Source organism: Papio anubis, chromosome 15 (assembly GCF_008728515.1).
Source record: "Papio anubis isolate 15944 chromosome 15, Panubis1.0, whole genome shotgun sequence".
Taxonomy (NCBI): domain Eukaryota; kingdom Metazoa; phylum Chordata; class Mammalia; order Primates; family Cercopithecidae; genus Papio; species Papio anubis.
This window is the reverse complement of record NC_044990.1, coordinates 32,081,235-32,104,160: the sequence shown is the minus strand read 5'-3', so window position 1 is coordinate 32,104,160 and position 22,926 is coordinate 32,081,235. Positions and strand designations below refer to the sequence as shown.

The 22,926-nt window shown below is 37.1% G+C and overlaps 1 long non-coding RNA gene across 1 annotated transcript; it reads left to right on the top strand.

Annotated features, from left to right (window-relative positions):
- The first annotated feature begins 5,080 nt into the window (after positions 1 to 5,080).
- Positions 5,081 to 20,579, top strand: LOC108582894. The gene is made up of 3 exons (XR_002518386.2): positions 5,081 to 5,164; positions 8,339 to 8,388; positions 20,520 to 20,579. It is a non-coding gene; the product is annotated as an uncharacterized LOC108582894 (long non-coding RNA).
- Positions 20,580 to 22,926: the final 2,347 nt, after the last annotated feature.

The window sequence follows — 22,926 nt, the reverse complement described above, 5'->3', positions numbered from 1 at the left end:
ACTTAAAATTTGTACCATTGATTGTAGGTCAATTACACCTTAATAAAGCTGTTTAAGAAACATATGGTTGTACAAGAAAGGAGTCACTTACTCTATCCCTTGATATATATCATTTAGAAGTGTCAAGGGAAATGTCTGGAAGTAATCAATGTTGGACTCAAGAAGATAATACGTTACGCGTGGTGATAAAAGAAATACAAGTGAAGTTCAGGGTACAGAAAAAGAGGCTGCTATTTTTCATTATAAGGCTTTTATATATTGTTACTTGAAAATTATCTATATAATGTATTGGTTTAATACAATTTAAAATAACTTTAAAAAACAAATTGTTGGTTTCCCTATAAATTCTAAAACTTCTTAAATTCTGAAATTTCCTGACAAAGTCTGATGCAAGGTAAAAGTTAAAACTCACATTATTTTGGTGGTGATACTAAATACTAAAATACTAGATACAATAATACTAAAAAATACAAGATAACAGTGTGTAAAAGAAGTTACACTTTATTATTTTATGCGAAGAGCCACTGATTATTGGCCCTGTTTTTTATCTAGAATTATCTAGATGTTAAACAAATGCTATTAATTTTCCCCTAAAATAATAGTTCCTGAAATATTAGGAAACCACCACTATACCCCAAAGTACTTTCAATATGTTGGTTAAAAAGCCATAATTTTATACTTCCTGGGAGGTTCCCAAATATGAAAAATACTTTATCACCTTTCTTTGTTTGATCATATAGTACTCTTATATTAAGAAAGAAGTATGCTCACTGTATGGGTAAAGATAGCATTTTATTAAAAGTAAATAAACTTCATTCACAACAGTTGTTAGTGGTGACCTCTGAAATAACCTCGGTGTCACCATCATACATCAGAGAGCTGTATAATCGTGGGCTACTCATTGAATTTCTTTGGGCCTTAATTCCTCAAATATGAAATGGAGAAGTTAGACTAGTTCTCTAAATCTCTCCTGACTTTAGATGTATTTGGTTCTATAATATGATGACTAAAGGTATATTTTATCGAATCTAAAACGCCATTGATTTATATGATGTATTATTATTTACCTACCACAGAGAATAAAATAAATGCCAAGTAAACTACATTTTACTGTCCTTTGAGATTTTTGTTTTAAACGTATTGAAAGAGCATTTAAAAACATATTAGGTTTGGCTTTCCTCCCTCCGTGTAGTGTTCTTGCTTATACATCGAAAAGAGAAGTGTAAATTAAATAAATTGTTAAAGGTTTTGCAAAACTTCTTGGTATTCAGAAACCGATTCTTCCAAACTACATTTTTTACTCAGCCAAGAACACGGATGCAGCACTTCTTAAAAGAGCATTTTGCTATTTTTTCAGAGTTTTCTCCAAGCTACTTGTACCCATTCTTCAAGATTTCATCTTGGTGCATTCTTAGAAGAGTTTCAGACTAGCAATCTCATATTCTTTTTTCAAACCGTTCTTAAATGATGTGTTGATTAACATGTCAAGGAGTTACACTTTTTCAGTTATGCCAATACATTCAAATGTGGATAGGCAATGACAACCATGGCAAAACTACCCCCAGACACCATTAGCTGGAAAATGTTCTTGATTTCAGAGGAGTTAAAATACGAGGGAAAACACATTCATCTTAGAACTGATGAGATATGACAATAGCAATGAAGAATCAGTGAAGTATATAAATTACTAACCTAGAGCTTTATGGCAGCTGTACTAATTAAATTAACAAAGGCTCAGGACATATGCCCATGGACTGTCTCTCTCTGTCTCTCTCTATACATCTCTCTCTCTGTCTCTCTCTCTCACAAACACAAACACACACACACATACACACACACAAAGAGGGGGTGACATAGAGAGATGTGCATGCCTTAAATAGACCAAGAATTAGGATATGTGCAAGAAATATTCTTAATATAGGAAAACACCTTTGTCAATTTAGTTTGTTTCGCAGAGTATTAATGATTTTAGTCATACATTAAATCAATTGTGGTTATGCTCAGTGCAAGGAAAAATTTGAAAGAATAATCAAAATATACATCATCATCTTAACCATGTAATAATTTCTGGTGTGCATGCCTCTTACAAATACTAAAGTATGAATATGAACATTTAAATACACAATTTCCATGTCTCCCATCATACATTCTCACGAATGAGCTACTTCTAACGGAAAAATTCTCTGTTGATTTCTGCTTCCCCGTAGTCTCTGTGTTTTGCCTGGTCAACTGGATTTCATCATATTTCATTGCGTGAATGAATGTTGGTTCCTCTCAGGAGTCAATAAGGACTGTTTCCTCTAAGAATTAGAAAAGCAAAGCATTGTAAGGTCATTAGCAGTATTATTGGGGGGCAGGCTGTAAATAGGAAATAAATATACATAGGTCTTCATCACTTTTACTGAAAATGAATAGGCAGAAAAAAATACCCAACTGATCGGTAACAAAATATGTATTTACTTTTGCTTGCTCAAGCTTGGGAATGAGAGCAGAAGCAAGCTAGCTCTGGGACCAATTTCTCTCTGCCCTTGCTGCCCCGCAAATGACATTCTTACCAGACCATTAAGAAAACTGTTATAACTTCTAGTGAGACCACCTGCTAGGTCTCAGTGCTGGGACGATTACATCTATCGGAAATAATGACCCATAACTAGAATAAAACACATTAATAACATCACATTTACCCAGGATAATGCATTTCACCATTTTATATCGCAGAGACCAAGTTAATCAGTAAAAGCATTACCAAAAAACGACGCAACTAACAGGCACAGAGTAGATAATGAATATAAAAGCAGAATGTTCAGGCTATTTTTTTTCCTTTAGAAATGAGAAGATGTATAATGGGCAGTAATGGATGGAGCATTAGGTTGGGAATGGCTAATCCTGCCTTCTGTCTGTGGCTTTATATGTTAAGGAAAAGCTGGACGTGCCTTCCTCTGGACATAAGAGAAAACATGAGGTTGTGCAGTACAATGGAAAGAGCCCTGGATTAGAAGTTGGAAACCAAGGTCTTATTCCAGCTGTGTTGTTAATGAGCTGTGTGACCCTGTGCAATTCACTTCACTCTTCTGAGTCTAAATTTCTTATCTGCAAAATGAGCAGCTTAGATGAGGTGATCCCTGAAATCCCCTCCAATTCTCGTATGTTGTGATTCAAAGCAGACTGTCGACCTGACATGGGAATGCTGTGAGATGTAATAAAAATGCCTATAAAACCTTGAAGCTTCAGGATCCTCAGAGCTGCAGGCAAAAAGGATAAGATTGCAATGGCATTTAGGAGGCTACTTCAACTTTGGACCTAGGCCCTGGTAAAACACGACGACTCTCAAAAAATGACACACCTGAACCACAGCAGGGCAAGCCTATGGTTCTTCTATTACTCACTTTCTTAGGCAAGAGTTTGGGTTGACTGTATTTTGTTTTGGAAATTTTCATATGTAGAATTACAGGACAAAACTAGCCCAAAATAAAACTGAGAGTATGCAACCTACATAAACCTCAATTCTTACAATATACAACACACAAAATTTAATGTAACAAGTCCATATTTTTGGAGTTTAAGGAGACACAAGAACAGGAAATTATTTAAGGATCTTGAAGCCCTTGATCTTTCCTACTTTTCTGTTTTGTTTCTGTGACTAAGAACGGTCATCTTAGAACAACACATTTCCTAACTCACTGCAGCAGCATTTCCACTGAGACATAAAGTAATCAGAACAGTCATGAGGAACTGCATATGATGAAACCCAAAGATCTAAAGATTCCAAGGCCAATGCCTAGTGTATCTCTTATCTGCTTCATCCTGGTTTGTAGATACTCAATTCTTAGGACTACTGTCAATATTTTGGAGGAGAAAAGTCAGAGTGACCTTTTCATTTCAATCAAGATGCAAAGTGTTGAGTTGATTTTAGGGAAAGGGTAGAAGTGGTTACAGTACATGCTGGCATTTTACATGCAGAAAACTGCACTGACACCTGCACACCAAACCCTCTGGGACATTAACAACTCTAATCTTGCTACATAATGCTCTTTCATTTCAGCCTCACATTATTACTTGAATCAAATTTTAAATTAGTCCACTTTAAGAACAAATTACCAAAAGTTTAATTTTCCTGTTTCAACAAATCCCACTACAAGCACCAGCCACCTGAAGCCAAGTGAATTGTACAGTTTTGTCCAAATGCTAGTGTATTAAATATTAAAATCAACTAATTCTCCCTCAAAACAAATATGCAACCCATTTATACTAACAATCTTTGGTCAATCCGTATTTTAGCCAAACATAATCAGAAATGGTTCTTAAGTCAAGCTCTCCTTGTTACCCCAAAATAAAATACAGAAGATAATAGAAAAGCTGATAGCTTCTTGTAGTGAAGCAAAGTGACTGAAAAAAGATGTAAAAATTAATGATATCTGGCTGACATTATTTAAATAGACAATGGCTCTATCAATAAAAAGAAGCCCTAACAAATGTGTTTCATGACAGAAATATATTAACCACTTTTCATCATCTGGAACCTTCATAAATCAATAAGAGATAATATTTACTCTATCCTGCTGGGGTGGCTTTTTGTATTTCTAATAGAATTCATTTAATTCTGGTTTCCATAGTTACGACAGAGTTTTAGAATGAGTTTGTTTCATCATAATTGCTGCATGTTCGTATATAAACAGCCGAACTCTACCTTCAACTAGCAGCATTCATTTGTGAATAAAGAAAATCTCTTATCGTAAAGTAATTGAACTAGAATTCAAAATATACCACTAAGCCCTCGCCCTCCTCAGAGAGTTGGCAAATACGTCTCAAACTTCTTTTTTTAGCATAGTTGTCTCTGAACGGCACATCAGGAGTACAAGAAGAAGTTAGAGGAAGATTAAAACTGTTTAAAGTGGTGTGGATATTTGCAGAATTTAAAATAATTTATTTTTGGCCTGTACCATAAGGCCTAAAGAAAATTTTGTTTCTTCTAATTGCAACCTTTGATATGTCTTTTTACTAGATATTTGTCAGTTCATGTAAATATTACATTTGAAATGTGTTCTTTCCCAGCCAGTTCAGTGCCAATTGGTTCAATATAACTTTATCCATTTTAAAAGCACAACAGCCGGAGAAATTACTGTTAAGCCTGATATCTTTTTCACATTAATTTCAAAAGCCACAGGTAAAGTAAAGGAAAATAAAAATGTGTTTTTTCTTGTTACTTGTTTAAGGTAGTAAAGAACCAGAAAACATAAAATCAAAAGGGAATAATTGGATCCCACCGTCTTAGAAATCACAAGGAGCAGTATTTGTGCCCTAAGCAAAGCTGGTACAAAAAGGGCGAGGTGGTGGGCGCCTGTAGTCCCAGCTACTTGGGAGGCTGAGGCAGGAGAATGGCGTGAACCCCGGGGGGCGGAGCTTGCAGTGAGCCGAGATCACGCCACTGCACTCCAGCCTGGGGCACAGAGCAAGACTCCGTCTCAAAAAAAAAAAAAAAAAAAAAAAAAAAAATTTCATGGACAAACAAATCTATGCCAGTAGTAAGTAAAATAACAGTTAAGTTAAAGATAAACTGTTTAATTTTTTTTTTTTTTTTTTTAGAGGGAGTCTCGCTCTGTTGCCCAGGCTGGAGTGCAGCGGTGCGATCTCGGCTCACTGCAAACTCCGCCTTAGGGGTTCACACCATTCTCCTGGGTCAACCTCCTGAGTAGCTGGGACTACAGGCACCTGCCACCATGCCCAGCTAACTTTTTTGTATTTTTAGTAGAGACGAGGTTTCACCATGTTAGCCAAGATGGTCTCGATCTCCTGACCTCGTGATCCGCCCACCTCGGCCTCCCAAAGTGCTGGGATTACAGGCATGAGCCACCGCGCCCAGCTACCCTTTAATTGTTTAAAAACAAATATGTATGTTTATCACTAAGTTTTTTTCAGATGTATTTAACCACTTGTAAAATTCTACAGTGATGCACGTGAAATCCAAAAGAACAAGTCAGGAGAATATGGAAGGACAAGGAACTTAAACTAAAATTGTCTTTTCCCAAATGGCAGCTTTAAACAAATAGTCTTAGCCATGCTATTTTGAGAGATACACAAGTTTTAAATAACTGTAGATACCTCAATTATTCTAGAAATGAAAATAGAAATACTTTCACTTACTTGCCTTATACTTTTTCTATTTAGAGGTTACTATTCAATGTATTCTACTTGAAACTCTTCGTTCTCTTTATATTTGTAGAATGTATTGATTTTGGGGGGAACCAGTTTCCTATGTATATGTTAGATTTGAATTGTGACAATTTGCATGAAATTCTATTAAAATGCATGGTTTTGAGCATAAAGAAAATGATGTGCTAATAATTCAAGAGATACAGTGGTAAATAAGACAGTTCTTGCCCAAAGGAACAGATACTAGAAGAACTTAGAAAAAAAAATGGGGAGATATGTTATAATAGGTAATACTATATATTGTCATGAGTCGCTTAATGACAGAAATACATTCTGAGAAATGCATCTTTAGGTGATTTTGTCCTTGTGTGAACATCATAGAATGCACTTACACACATCTGGATGGTATAGCCTCCTACACAACTAGCCTGTATGGTATGGCCTATTGCTCTTAGGCTACAAACATGTACAGCATGTTACTGTACTGAATACTGTAGGCAACTGTAACACAATGATAAGTATTGTATATGTAAATATGGAAAAGACACAGTGAAAGTATGATATTATAATCTTATAGGACTACTGTTGCATATGCAATCAGTTGTTGACCAAATCGTCATTATGCAGCACACGACTGGTTCCATCATATGGGCTGGTTTTGGAATGTGGTAAAAGAAAATGGAGCAGAGTTTGTTGTGGGATTCAACACAGCAAAGAGATATACCCTTTGAAGAATTAGAAAAGCCTTCAAGAAAGAGGTAGTGTTTGAACTGAGTGTCCTATTAAAGGTAAAGTCGACAGGCTAAGAATAGTGAGAGACATTTGGAAAGAAGGGAAAATATTAGCAAAAATAAAATTGATGACCAGAATAGGATATGTGAAAGTTTGTTCCAGAACCTGGACCAACTTTTCGATGTTGGTACAACCAAGGGCAAGAGTATTAGTCTGTTTTCACACTGCTAATAAAGACATACCCAAAGACTAGGTAATTTTCAAAGGAAAGAGGTTTAATTGACACACAGTTTAGCACGGCTTGGGAGGCCTCAGGAAACTTACAATCATGGCAGAAGGGGAAGCAAACACATCCTTCTTCACGTGGTGGCAGCAAGGAGAAGTGCTGAACAAAAAGGGGAAAACCCCCTTATAAAACCATCAGATCTCATGAGAACTCACTCACTATTATGATAACAGCGTGGGGATAACCACCCCCATGATTCAATTACCTCCCACCAGGTTCCTCCCACAACACATGAGGATTATGAGAACTAAAATTCAAGATGAGCCAAACCATATCAGAAAGTTATTAAAAATACATTTTTATTTTGGCCAGGCACAGTGGCTTACACCTGTAATTCCAGCACTCTGGGAGGCTGAGGCGGGCAGATCACGAAGTCAGGAGTTTGAGACCCGCCTGGCCAACATGGTGAAACCCCATCTCTACTGAAAATACAAACATTAGCCAGGTGTGGTGGTGGGCACCTGTAGTCACAGCTACTCGGGAGGCTGAGGCAGGAAAATTGCTTGAACCCAGAGAGCAGAGGTTGCAGTGAGCCAAGATCATGCCGCTGCATTGCAGCCTAGGCAACAGAGCAAGACTTCATCTCAAAAGAAAAAAAGAAAAAGAAAGCCATGCAACATTTGTGAAAATTTTAAGTCCTTTTTATAAATTGAGGGTAAAGCATATTTTCACCATGCAGCAGGGACCTTGGGAGAGGAAAAGCAATGTTTGAGTGATGCCAGGAAGCCACTGCAGAGGTAAAGAACTGGCTTTGAAGGCAGCCTGTTTCTGCGTGAATACTTGCTCTAGGTGAAACTAGAAAGTTCCTTAACCTTTTTGTGCCAGTTTTCTGATATAAAGGAGGATTATTAATAGTACTTACAATTTAGTATTCCTAAATTGTCATAAGTATTAAATGAAAAATATGGACAAAACACTTAGACGAACGTCCTGCAAATTGTAAGTGTATATTAGTTCTTACTATTATCTGTAGAACAGAGCTGAAAATATTTCGATTCAGATACAAATATTGTTTTGAAAACTGTCTTTTTTTCTTATAAGTAATATCATCCTGCTCTGGAATATCTAAGAATTTCAGTAATGAGGGGAAAACACAGTAAACTAAGCTGGTCAATTAAAGATAACATCCAATTTAAAAGTCTTCTTCAAGTATCTTTTTTCTTGTTGCAGTGGTTCTAGAATCTGGCTGTACTTTTTAATCATATGAAGAATACTCAAAGGTAAGAATGCCAGGATGCCAACTTCAGAGATCATAAGTTAATTGGCCTTGGCTTTATGGAATTTTAAATGCTTCCCAGGTGAATCCGATGTGCAACTAAAGTTGATCGCCTCTGATCTAATGGTTAAATCATCTACCAATTTGAAATTTAAAATCCCCATGAGAACCGTTCACCCCTTTTCACCAGGGTTTTCTCTTCATTATGTCTTTACCCATCACATTGATACTGGGGAAATTGTGACACCTTAGTTATGTATCTTTGATTTGAGTCTTGACTATTCTCCCCTATCATGAGTTTGGTCCACTTTTATTGGGAGAAGCTTGCACTGATGCCTACTAATGTATAGACCCCGTATGAACCCTGCATTCCCTGTCCTGATATCAGCCCACATAGCACTTAATCTTACCTAGTCTTGGTAGGCACTTTGCTTGACCTCCTGCTGAGGCCCACAGTCTCACACATGTGCCACATAGGCTCTCTGCTAGTCACTGGTCCTCTTGAAACCTCCCTAAACTCCCTACTCTGTCCTCAAAGCCATGCACATGAAAACCCTTGGGTATCTTGCAAACTCTGTGTAAGCCTTGGTGGTTTGTGGTCCTTTTACAGGTGTGTCTATCTAGACATCCCTTTCCCTCTGCTCTTGCTCTTCTACTCCCCTTGGGCAATACTGGAAGCAAAAGATAGAATAATCTGGGATTTGGCCAGATTTATATTATCTTATGACTGAGACCTAGGAGTGTAGATTCTAGTTACACACAAGGGACTCGGGAGTCACCCCACTCCAGTCTGTCCTCTTCTGGTGTACCTCTTCCTTCCCCACTCCTCATCTTGTTTCTATTATCCTCTTTGCCCCAGGCTTCTCATTTCTATTATTAAGCTTGGCATTGGTCATATCCTCTACACTTTCTATACTATAGCTAAAAGAAAACTCTGTGATCCAAGTCTCCTTGGATTGCCTCTGGAAGTGAAAAGGGGAAATTTCTGGAATTCAGAAAAATCTTTTTTCTATTAGTGGATCCTGGCATATTTTCTCACCACAGACCGAAAACTCTTCATTTGTAGTCCAAACTTGAACAGTAAACAAATTCTCTTTGTATTCCAGCCCTAACATTTCTGCCTAGATCCTTCCTGAGGCAATGGATATATCTGGCTGAATCAGGGGACAGCCCAATACAAGGAAGTATAAATAAGAAAAGTACATTAATATATTTCAAACTATATTATTGCCATGATATATGTAATTGCAAATAATTTCAGCATGAATCTTCCACTTATCCTGAAGCACTTAAACCTTCTAGCTCAGTAGACAGAATATGCTTTTTTCAGTCTCATGCATTCATACCACTATTTTTTTCTTTCTATCTCTCTCAATTCAAATCTATGTCTGTTAATTCTTACATATTACTCTCTAGATGCTTTATGTACGTGTCACAACATGCCAATATATTCTAAGCATTTAAGAGTAGGAATCCTGTCTTGACTATCTGTTGTAGTCAGCTTAAGCTACCATAACAAAAATATCATAAACTGAGTGACTTAAATAAAATTTTACTTCCTTACAGTTCTGGGGCTAGAAGTTCATAATCGAGGTCCATGTAATTTGGTTTCTGGTGAGGGCTGTCTCTTTGTGTTGCACATGGCCATCTTCTCACTGTGTCCTCACGTGACCTCTGTAATGAAGTGAGGGAGTGCAAGCTCTCTGGTGTCTCTTCTTATAAGGGCTCTAATCCCATCCTGAAGGTTCACACTCATGACCTCTCAAACATTCCACCTCTGGGTGTCACCATTTGAATTTTGAAGGAACATAAACATTCAGTCTATAACACTACATCTTTGGCCCTCAAAAAAAATCTGCATCCTTCTTATATGCAAAATACAACATCATTTGGGGCTATCTCTGCCCCAGAAGTCTTAATTCATTCCAGCATCAACTCTAAAATCTAAGGTCTGAAGTCTCATCTAAATATTATCTTAATTTGCAGGTATGTGTTAATATCAATGTGAAGATTTTTCCTGAAGTAAAATTTCTCTCCAGTTGTGAATTGGTGAAGCCAGACACATGTCCTTCCAAAATGTAATGGTTGAGACAGGCATAGTATAAACATTCCCATTCCAAAAGAAAGAAATATGAAAGAAAAATGGAGTGATAGGTACTATACAAGTAAAAAACTTAACAAGGCACATATTATTGGACCTAAAGCCTCAAGAATAATCCCCTTCTTCAGTTCAACTTTCTGACCTCCAAGCCCAATATGGGTGACAGCATACCCCAACACAGCTCTACTGGGCAGTGGCCCACCCTTTGAAACCTACGTGAGGAGAGCCTTGCTTTCCAAGCCTGTGCACTCTAAGAAGCCTGTGGTAGGAGTGTCCAACCTAATAATCTCTGAATCACCTTTGGGGTCCTTCTTCCCTTTCCTTGAAAGATAGCACACGTTCATATCTGAAGAACTCTATGGTCTGGTCTCGTAGAATCCAAGTCCAGCAGCTATCTTTTATCTCATCTAACATTCTCTGTCCCCTTTAGTTCAAGTTGGCAGTGTTTAACTGACATAATTCCATGTTTATTCCTGTCTTCTGTTGAGATGACTGACCCATGAGTAGCATGGTTGATCTCTTTTTCAAATCTAGGTTCACGCTCAGATGGAAAGAATGCATATTCTGTTTTTGTTGGGTGGAGTGTCCTGTAGATGTCTGTTAGGTCTATCTAATCAAGAGTCAAGTTTAGATCCTGAATATTTTTGCTAGTTTTCTGCCTCAATGATCTGTCAATTACTGTTAGTGAGGTGTTGAAGCCTTCCACTCTTATTGTGTGGTTATCTAAGCAACTTTGTAGGTTTCTAAAAGCTTGTTTTATGGCTCTGGGTATTCCAGTGTTGGCTGCATATATATTTAGGATAGTTGAGTAGTCTTGTTTAATTGAACCTTTTATCATTAGGTAATGCCCTTGATTGTCCTTTTTGATCATGGTTGATTTAAAGTATGTTTCATCTGAGGAAACATATCTCAATAAAAGTGTTCTATCTTACTGAATGGGAAAAGCTAGAACCATTCCACCTGATAATGAAGCAAGAAAAGGATGCCCACTCTCACCACTTCTGTTGAATATAGTACTTGAAGTCCTGGCCACAGCAATCAGACAAGAGAAAGAAATAAAAGATATTGAAATAGGAAGAGAGAAAATCAAACTATTTCTGTTTGCAGATAATATAATTCTATACTTAGAAAAACCCATAGTCCCTGCCCATAGGCTCCTAGAGCTGACAAACAAATTCAGCAAAGTTTCAGGATACAAAATCAATGTATAAAAATCAGTATCATTTATATACACCAGTGTAATGTATGAGCTGCGAGTAAAACCAAGAATGAAATCCCATTCACAATAGCAACAAAAAATAATTAAATACTTAGAAATACAGCTAACCAGGGAGGTAAAAGTTCTCTGCAGTGAGAATTACAAAACAATGATAAAAGAAATCAGAGACAATGCAGACAAATGGAAAAAAATTCCATACTCATGAGCAGGAAGAATTCATATTGTTAAAATGGCCATACTTCCCAAAGCAATTTACAGATTCAGTACTATTACTATCAAACTACCAATATCATTTTACACAGAATTAGAACAAAACTGTTCTAAAATTCATATGGAACCAAAAAAGGCCCAAATAACCAAAGCAATCCTAAGCAAAAAGAACAAAGCTGGAGTTATCATACTACCCAACTTCAAACTATACTACAATCCTACAGTAACCAAAATAGCATGGTACTGGTACAAAAACAGATGCACAGACCAATGGAACAGATTAGAGATCCCAGAAAGAAAGCCATGCACCCACAGCCATCCGATCTTTGACAAAGTCGAAAATAACAAGCAATGGGGAAATTACTCCCTATCCAATAAATGGTGCTGGGATAACTGGCTAACCATATGCAGAAGACTAAAACTGGACCCCTTCCTTTCTCTATATACAAAAATAAACTCAAGATAGATTAAAGACATATGTAAAACTTAAAACTATAAACATTCTAGAAGATAACCTAGGAAATACTATTCTGGACATAGGAACTGGCAAAGATTTCATGATGAAGACACCAAAAGCAATTGCAACTAAAGCAAAAACTGACAAATGGGATCTAATTAAATTAAAGAGCTTCTACACAGCAAAAGAAACTACTGACAGAGTAAACAATCTACAGAATTAGAGAAAATATTTGCATACTATGCATCTGACAAAGGCCTAATGTCCAGAATCTATGAGGAACTTAAGCCAATCACCAAGAAAAAAAAAATTAAAAATGGGCAAAGGCCATGAACAGATAATCCTCAAAAGGAGTCATATAAGTGTCCAACAAGCATGTGAAAAAATGCTTAATATCACTCATCATTAGGGAAATGCAAATTAAAACCACAATGAGATACCAGTTAGAATCGCTATTATAAAAAGTCAAAAAATAACAGAATCTGGTGAGGTTGCAGAGAGGAGGGAATGCTCATACACTGCTGTCGGGAATGTAAATTAGTTCAGCCACTTTTGAAAGCAGTTGGGAAGCTTCTCAAAGAACTTAAAACAGAACTATGATTTGACCCAGCAATTCCACTACTACCTATATATTCAGAGGAATATAAATCATTCTACCATAAAGACACATGCATATGTATGTTCATTGCAATGCTCTTCACAATAGTAAAGACATGGAATCAACCTAGGTGCCCATCAATCTAGTCCTAGGTGGACTAGATAATGGAAATATGGTACATACACACCATGGAATACTATACAGCCATAGAAACGAACAAAATCATGTCCTTTGCAGGAACACACTTGAAGCTAGAAGACATTATCCTAAGTAAATTAATGCAGGAACAGAAAACCAAATACTGCATGTTCTCACTTATAAGTGGAAGCTAAACATTGAGTATACATGGACACAAAGAAGGGAATAATAGACACTAGGTCCCACTTGAGGATGGAGGGTGGGAGGAGATAGGTGAGGATCAGAAAACTACCTATCATATACTACGTTCATTACCTGGGTGATGAAATAATTTATACACCAAACCCCGGTGACATGAAATTTACTCAAGTAACAAAACCCCTGAACCTAAAATAAATTTGGAAGGGGAATAAATAAAAACACATAGACCACAATAACAATACATCTTCAAAGCACCTAGTTGATTATTATAGTCGAGCACAAGAATTATGTGAAGAAAGCCTCACTGACACATATTTGTAAGTCTTTAAAAGGATTCATATAAATGTAAGATTTTTCAATGTCCTCAGGAACAGTAATAATATTTAAGAAAATAAGACTTTGATCTACACTCAAACTGTTGTTGTTATTAAATGTAACCAAAAGACAAAACAGCCACTTTGAATATACTGGAGTACAGATATTAGTGATATGTTAACATGATACTCTTTTTCTGAGTTGTAGTGGAAGAGTAAGCACAGTAACTGTAGCAACCTGAAACTCCTTTTAAATAAAGAAGTACTAAGAAAAATTATGCACCTTCTTTTGGGTTACCTTTAGTTCAAAGTGAAATGGTATGAGATGGGATGAAAAACCCACAAGACATTAGAATGATAAATAATAATAGTGTCAAACCTAGTGTACTCCAACATCTGAGATCTGCTGCTTGGGCATTAGTTGCAATTAATAAACATAGGATTGAAAGAGAAACTCTGGCTTTAGCCTAATGGTTTAATGTTATAGGGAATAGCCCTGTCTCTTCTACCAGATCACACAAAAATGGAATATGATATCAGAAAAAGACAAATGCATGTTCAACCACATCCTTAGTATCCTCTTAAGAATGAATGTTCTCATTTTTTGCAGTATGAATAGTCTGAGAGTTTTCCAAATCTTTATTTTCTGGTTCCTTTTTGCTTAACAATTTTTTTCTCAGTTCATCTCTTTTCTTTCACATTTTACTATAAGAGATCAAGAGGAACCAAACCATTCCTTCAACAATTTGCTAAGAAATCTCCTCAGCTAGATACCCAATCTTGTTGCTCACAAGTTCTACCTTTCACGAAACACTAGAACACAGTTCAGACAGTCTTTGACACTTGATAGCAATGATCACCTTTCCTCCAGTTTCCAATAATACATGTCTCATTTCTTTCTGAGATCTTATCAGAATTGCCCTTATTGTTCATATTTCTAGCATGTTTCTCAAAACCTATCCCAAAAACTGACATCAGCAAGATGGTAGAATAGGACTTCCCAGCCCATATCCTTCTACTGAAACAGCAACTTGAACAACTGTCCCACATATAAATACAACTTCACAAGAGCTAACAAAGCCAGGTGAAAGATTACAACGCCTGTGAGTAACAGAGAAATTTTAAAAGATGAATTGAAGAGGTTAGAAAGGAAAGTTTTATATTACCCAAGTTTTCTCTCTCCAAATCCCAGGCAATACAGAATGGAAAGGAGAGAGGGAAATGAGCACTAGACTTTGCTTCAGACTCTGGGTTTCTAGGCCTATCCCACGGCCAAGATGGTCTGGCAGCCCCAGCCTCCAGACTATTCTCAACATCTGTCTGATCCACAGGGGCTCAGGCCTCAGCTTAGCATCAAGCCAGCTTAGAAACTCTAGTCATCTGGCCAGCACTTGCAGATCCAGTCTTCAAGCCAGTCCCTATGGATACAGGCTCCAGGTCCACCAGCACCAGGCAAATCCCTGAAGCTCCAGGCTTCAGACCTGCCCCAGATTTCAGAGTATCCCAGAGCATAGCCTCAGGCTTTGTACCCATTGTACCCTTCCCCCCAGTCAACAACACTAGCCTCAGACAGCAGGCTGCAACCATGGACACAGGCTCCAGGCCTACTCTAGCAGATCCAGGGTTCAGGCTCATTCTAGTAGACCCCAGTGCCAGGCCAACCCCCATGGATGGAGGCTGTAGGTCTGTCCCTGCAGAGCAAGGACTCAGGCCCAACCCTGTGGACTCAAGTCCCAAGCCTGTCTCAGTGCCGTGTCAGCCCCCATTAATTCAGTCTCTAGACCCACCTAGTGGCCACAGGTGCCTGACCCATCCCAGCAACTGTCAGCTCCTTTGGACTCAGGCTTCAGACCAACCTCCATTGATACAGGCTCTAGGCCTACAACATAGACCCAGGCACCTGGCCCACTCACATTCTGACCCAGGCACCAAGACAACCTTGCTGAGGTCTCCAGCAGCTGGCCCATCTGTGGGCCATGCCAGACAGGCTGCCTTGAATCTCTGGATGGGGTGACTGGTGAAGGACTTTCCTAAACAAAGCCAGTCTACAAAGGCTGGAATTCATCCCTATTTCTTCAAACGTACACAGATCAATATAAGGCAATAAGAAACATGAAAAACCAAGGAGACACAGCACCACCAAAGGAACACAATATGCCAATAGCTTACCCCGAAGAAGTGGAGATATGCAAAGTGCCTGACAAAGATTTAAACATAATTTTTTTCAGGGAAGCTTAGAAAATTTAAATAAAATATAGAAAAAATAATAAAATAAAATCAGTAAAACAATAAATGATCAAGATAAGAAATTTAACAAAGAGATTTAAATTATTTTAAAAAATCAAACAAAATTTGGAGCTGAAAAACAATGAAACAAATAAAAAATGCAATAGGAATGTCACCAAGAGAATTGATCAAGCAGGAATATCTGTGAACTTGAAGATAGGTTATTTGAAAATATCCAGTCAGGAGAAAAATAAAAAAGGATAAAGAGGAATGAATAATGCTTGTGGTATTAATAGCAGGGCATCAGAAGAGAAAATATTTAATTTATAGGAGTTTGTGGAAAAAATAGAGAGACAAAGGGATAGAAAGCTTATTTTAAAAGATAATAGCAGAAAACTTTCCACATATAAGAAAAATATAAATATTCAGATACAGAGTACAGAAAGGCCAAACATCCCCAATCAGATTCAATCCAAACAAGATTACATCAAGAGATATTATAATGAATCTGTCAAAAATCAAAGACAAAGAAAATATCTTGAAAACAGCAGGAGAAAAGAAGCAAATTAATACATAAGGGAGTTTCAATAAAGTTAGCATCAAATTTCTCAGTAGAAACATTACAGGACAGTAGATAGTGGGATGATATATTCAAAATGATTAAGAAAAATAACTGCTAATCAAGAATACTGAATATTAGACCCACTTGTATGGTTCCTGAAGGAGACTCACTTCAAATGTAAGGATACACATGGATAGCAAATAATAGACGACAAAAGATATTCAGTGCAAATGGAAAATGTAGGAGTGACTTTATAGGTTGAGTATATCTTATCTACAATGCTTGGGACCAGAAGTGTTTCAGATTCAAAATTTTTTTGGTAGGGGGAGGGGAATTGGAATAGTTGCATTATACTTACTGGTTTTGCATCCCTAATCAGAAAATCTGAAATCCAAAATGCTCCAGTGAGAATTTTATTTGAGCATGGCCATTGAGCATCACGTAGGCATTCAGAAGTTTCGAATTTGGTGCATTTCAGATTTCACATTTTCAGATTAGAGATGCTCAACCTGTACTGTATACCACAAGTACCATTGTTACCATTTTGGTATATTTTCTTTCATGAGTTCAGAATACATTATGATCAAATACATAGCTGCCTTTTTCACTTTAGAATATTATGAGGATATACTCATGCTATTAAAATGTCTGAAAATGCTTGTTTCACCTGTTTTTACTCTTATAAATAAAACTGTGATGAAAACAGCAGCAACAATATGAACAAAATGTAATATTACTTAAATTTATAATTGTCATGCACAAGCCTCACTCTTCAACATGTATTATGTCATATAATCCTCAAAGACACTTTGTCAGTCATTATTAGCATCATATGCATTTTATAGATATGGAACCTGGGAGATCCAATTATTAAAATAACATGGCCCATAACACAACAAATATAAAGATGTCTTCTGTGGCGTGTGACACTACATTTTATAGTTACTAAATCTCTATTTATGTGGACAGTGGGACTCCTGTTATAAAGTGATTTGTGTTCATGTGCTCTTGCTCACTCTAGGCTCAATTATGTACCACTCTTTGAATGAGGGTGTGAACTTTTCTGCCCAATACAGCCTGGCAGTCGTCTCCAAGGGAAGGTTGAGTGAGGTCAAGGGATAGCCATGGGCCCTGTCTACTAACACCACCACTTTTGAATATACCTCTCTTTACTCCACGTCACACAGATGGCAGGACCCACCTGAAGCACCAGATATACCAAATGACCTACATGTAGGACTGCAAAGTAAGTGGCCCCACCCATGCTGCCCACAGCACTGACAGAATTTTTTTATAACTTCATCCTTGGTGTTCTCATGAAACTCCAGAGTAACAAAGATAAAGTAATAGACTGAAGAAAGTATTATTCTCCCCCAATGAGTATGGCTTTTCTTATTCCTTCTATTCTACTCTTATCCTAAAGCTATCTTGAGTAATGCTCTCCAAATGGAAATGAGCTAACCTGAGATGGACTTATTAAGCAGCCAAGTTCTTTCTCCATAAAAACCTAACTTGTAGATTTTTAAAAAATATTTTTCTCCAGCTGTTTAATTTAGCTTAGTTTACATCCAACAACAACTACAACAAAAATGGAAAAGAAAACCTCTACCAAATGATATGAATACCCATATATAGATTTTTCACATTTGCTTTCAAAAGAAAACAAGATTTGAAGCTAATTTATGGTGATGTAATACCTTATATTTAGACTAAGACCTGAATCAATGAAAGCTTTCACAATTTGAGCTACCATGGATTGTGCTTGAATTAGGTTAGGCAATGTCTAACATTCTGTACTTCAATTTACATTCACCAATAATTACCATAATATTTTTATTCTCTCCCAGAATTCTGCTACTGGCTTCTCTGCCCTGGCCTCTAACTTAGCCTGCCACTGTGAAGTTTGTCTTGGTTCATTAATTCCTATGTAGGTTTCTGACATGCCTCCAAGTCATGGAGAGGATTTGTGGCTCTGTAAAGCTCTTGCAAGCACCTAATCCATGAGGGTCCTTATAGCTGTGCAGGAGTCACCTCTGGCTCTGGGCTGCCCATATCCACAGGCACAGCTGACTGGTTTTCTCTTAGGTCTCAAGGCCAAGTATTGCACTGGACCCAAGACTTTAAGGCTGAGTAAGAAACTGAACTCTTTAGGAATGGAGGGAAGCCTTTAAGCCTTTTTACCTTATTACCCAGCTCTTCTCTTTGGGGTAGTGAGAGCTACAGCAAACAAAGACCCTTTCTCTCTCTTCCCTGTAGAATTTCTTGACTAATATTAAAGCTGTCTCAAATATCCAAGTTCTGCTATCAATTTTATTTCTGATCATGTCGTTTGTGGCTATTCTTTCCCACCAGTCAGGACAGACTTGTCCATGTTACCAGTGCACTTCATTTCCTTTATTCATTCTCAAATCCCACCTGCCAACACACTTAAGGATTCTATAAGAAGTCACTCAAGTTTCTTATTTATTTCCTTCTCACATGGTCTAGTTTATTGAAAAGAAAACTAGCTTAACATTTGAAATAGATACAAAAGAAAAAATCTATAACCAGCTAATAGAAATATCATCATCATCATCATCATCATCATCATCATTATCATCATCTCTAACAATTACATAGTATTAAAAGGTACCAGGCACTAATATAACTGCTTTACACATATGAATTCTTTCAATCCTTACAAGTTAACAAGGGAGGTAATAGTATTGTCCTTATTTTACAGATAAGGAATCTACAGCACAGAGAGAATAAATAATGTGTGCAAGGTCACAGAAACAGTAAATCATAAAGGCAGCATCAAAACTGGATTTAGACAGCCTGCTCTAAACCCCAGCAACATGCAGCTTTCCTACAATGTCAATTCTTGATGGCTTCCACAAATCACTATTTCATGTAACCAAACACTCTGTCTTTTGGGTTTCTAATTCTCTCTGAGTGCGTATCATGGTGAATTTACCCTAAAGGGATACTCAATGAGAAATTGAGCAGGTATAATTATCAAACAGGCAAGTATAAAAACTGAGCTTGAATATCCACAACAGAATAGAAACTTTGACACCTGCATACCAATATGTAAACTATATCAAAACGGTTTTTTTTCATTTCCAACACTTATTTTCAGTTTGGGGGTACATGTACATGATGGGCAGGTTTGTTACATAGGTAAATGTGTGCACTGGTGGTTTGCTGCACAGATCATCCCGTTACTCAGGTATTAAGCCCAGTATCCACTAGCTATTTTCTTCCTGATTCTTTCCCTTCATCCACCCCTCACCCTCCAATGACCCCAGCACGTGTTTCCCCCACACCATGTGTCCATGTGTTCTTATCATTTTGCTCTCACTTGTAAGTGAGAACATGTGATACTTGGTTTTCTGTTCCTGTGTTAGTTTACTAAGGGTGATGGCCTCCAGTTCCGTCCATGTCCCTGCAAAGTACATGATCTCATTCTTTTTTATGGCTGCTTAGTATTCCATGGTGTATATGTACCACATTATCTTTATCCAGTCTATCACTGATGGGCATTTAGGTTTATTCTATGTCTTTGCTGTTGTAAATAGTGGTGCAGTGAACATATGTGTGCACGTGTCTTTATAAAAGAACAATTTATATTCCTTTCAGTATATACCCAGTAATGGAATTGCTGGGTCAAATGGTATTTCTGTCTCTAGGTCTTTAAGGAATCGCCACACTGTCTTCCACAATGGTTGGACTAATTTGCACTTCCACCAACAGTGTAAAAATGTTCCTTTTTTCTCCACAACCTCACCAGCATCTGTTACTTTTTGACTTTTTAATAATAGCCATTCTGACTAGTGTGACATGGTATCTCATTGTGTGGTTTTGATTTGCATTTCTCTAATGATCAGTGATGTTTAGCTATCAACAACTTTTATGTAACAGTATGGAAAGCATTGCCCCATTTTATGGAGGAGAAAACTAAAGCTCGGAACATTCAAATATCTTGACCACCGTCACGTATGTAATGGCTGAACTATTTGATTATCAATTGTATATTTTTTTTCCACTTTAACACACTTTCCATTCAATAAAGATAGTCTAGTAAATTGTATAAATGTCATAACATACTCTCTTACACTTAATCCTAGAGGCAATTTTCTTCCGCTATCAATATCCTGTGGTACTCGGAAAACAGATCCACCATCTCCATAGCCTTCTCTTCAAATTCAGATTACCCTCCTGAGACATTCAAATGTGGACAGTGGCCTAAGGTAGAGGTAAGAGGAACTGTTAGATGGACCCGGCAAACATTACATAGAGACAGTCTATCACGTATGCTTCACAGCCACACCCTTAAAGTTTTCTGTGATTCCACAAACAGCTGAAAGTATTTTCTTCAATTTCTCTAGTCAGCTCATTCAGTGACAGAACATTCAAACTAACTTCTCTGCTAGGGGATAGCCAATCACTTTGCCCAAAACACATTTGCAAAGAGCAAAGTTTCACTGTTCACATTTTTTAGAGTCACTATGGTGTGAAGTACAGAAAACAAACAAACAAAAAAAGCTTTAAAAAAGCAACAATCAACTAATTCAAGTCTACTGGTAGTAATTCACTATCAGTGCGAACATGGGAAAATATCCCCCAACCCCAGTTTTAGTTAATTTACCTATAAGTATATGCAAATAGTATGTATTGATTAAAAAATAAAATAAAATAAAAAGGAAAGAGGAGGTGGACCAAAGTTTGAAAGTGCTAATGTCTTATCTTTCAAATCATACAGATAATAAGTATATTCGTTAAAATTTTAAAAAATCTATATATGAGGTGGGAGGATTGCTTGAGCCCAGGAGTTCAAGACCATCCTGGGCAATATAGTGAGATCTAGTCCCTACAAAAAAAATTTAATTAGGCAGGCATGGTGGCATAAACCAATAGTTCTAGCTACTCAGGAGGCTAAGGTGGGAGGAACACTTGAACCCGGGAGGTCCAGGTTGCAGTGAGCTGTGATTGTACCATTGCACTCTGGCCTGAACAACAGAGCAAGACCCTGTCTCAAATATATATATATATGTATACGTGTGTGAATATATATACACACACACATATATATACACATAGGCTTTATGCCTAACTCTAGGCTCTATTATGCACCACTCTTTGAATGAGGGCTTGAACATATATATTTTTATTATTTACATCAACATATAATACACATACATGCATACACATAATATTGATATTAATTTTTTGGATTAGAGAGAGACAGTAAATGTCACTGTATCTTCCACTGTAGAGTTTAGAACCAGCTAAGAAATAAGAGAGAAGAAAAGGGTAAATCCTTAACAAAATGCCTGATTTATTGACAAAACTGTTCAAAGACCATAACTTTAGTTCTGCAGCTGCGTTGGGTTCCTTGAATGTCTCCAATATTGGGCATGATTATTCCTCTACTTATAGGTAGAGTAAAATAAGCTCTAGCCACTGGCATCTAGACCAAACGGAAATCTACTCCTGTGTCCTGAAGACATGTGAGCTCTGCCAAGAGCAGACCCAAAAAGCACAAAGCCAAGCATGCTAAGCTCCTTCTACCAGATTTATCAGTAAGATAAGTCAATAAATTCCCTCAAAAGAGGAGTCAGTGAGGAGGAAGAGCTGAAAGTGTTCCTTTAATATTTTTCTTCTGTGGAGTGGAAATTTACTCCTCATTATAAATTCACAAGGGTGATGTTTTTAGCTCAGAACTCTCTTATGCATACCTAATTGCATGTTGAATATTTCAATTCGGATATAACAGAAGTACCTAAAATTTAAAAGCCTGAAATTGAATTAGTAATCTTATTTCTTAATTTATTCTCCCTCTAAAGTGCCCCATCTCAATAAAAGGTACCACCCTCCTTTCAGGGACTCAGACCAAAAATCTAGGCTTTCCTAATGCTTCTCTATCTGACTTTATTGAACTAAACACGAGATCTTACTTAATTCTACCTTCTAAATGTTTCATATAAATCTCAATTCTCTCCCCATTCCCACCATTATCATTCTCTTCCAGGACATTGTCTTCTCCTGGATTTTTGTCTTACGTCCTATTTTCCTTTTTCTACTCTTGCCCTCTACCTTATCATTTACTTGAACTAATTCTCCTAGCAATTCCCAAATTTACTTTCCATATATGTAAATTGAGTTCCATTTATCTGATGACAAGCTATGATTTCTTTGGATTTCAGCTTAAATCTTAAAGGACTTTATAATCTTCTGTAGAATTAGTTTACAGCATCCTATTATTTACTTTGTCTGATGATAATATTCATCATACTTTAATTGCTTTTAATATCTGTCTTCTCCACTAGCTTCTGATTTTCATCAGAGAAGAGACTAGGGTCAAATTGTTCACAACTGTACACAGAAATTCAAGCAGCATAGCTGGAGCATAACAGGTGCATAAAAATACTTAATGAATGAGTGAGCTCTAAATTATCATATTAATCTTTGCTGATATTGAAAATATCTAATATGAACTACAAATGAGTCAGTCAAAAACCTCTGACCAGTCAG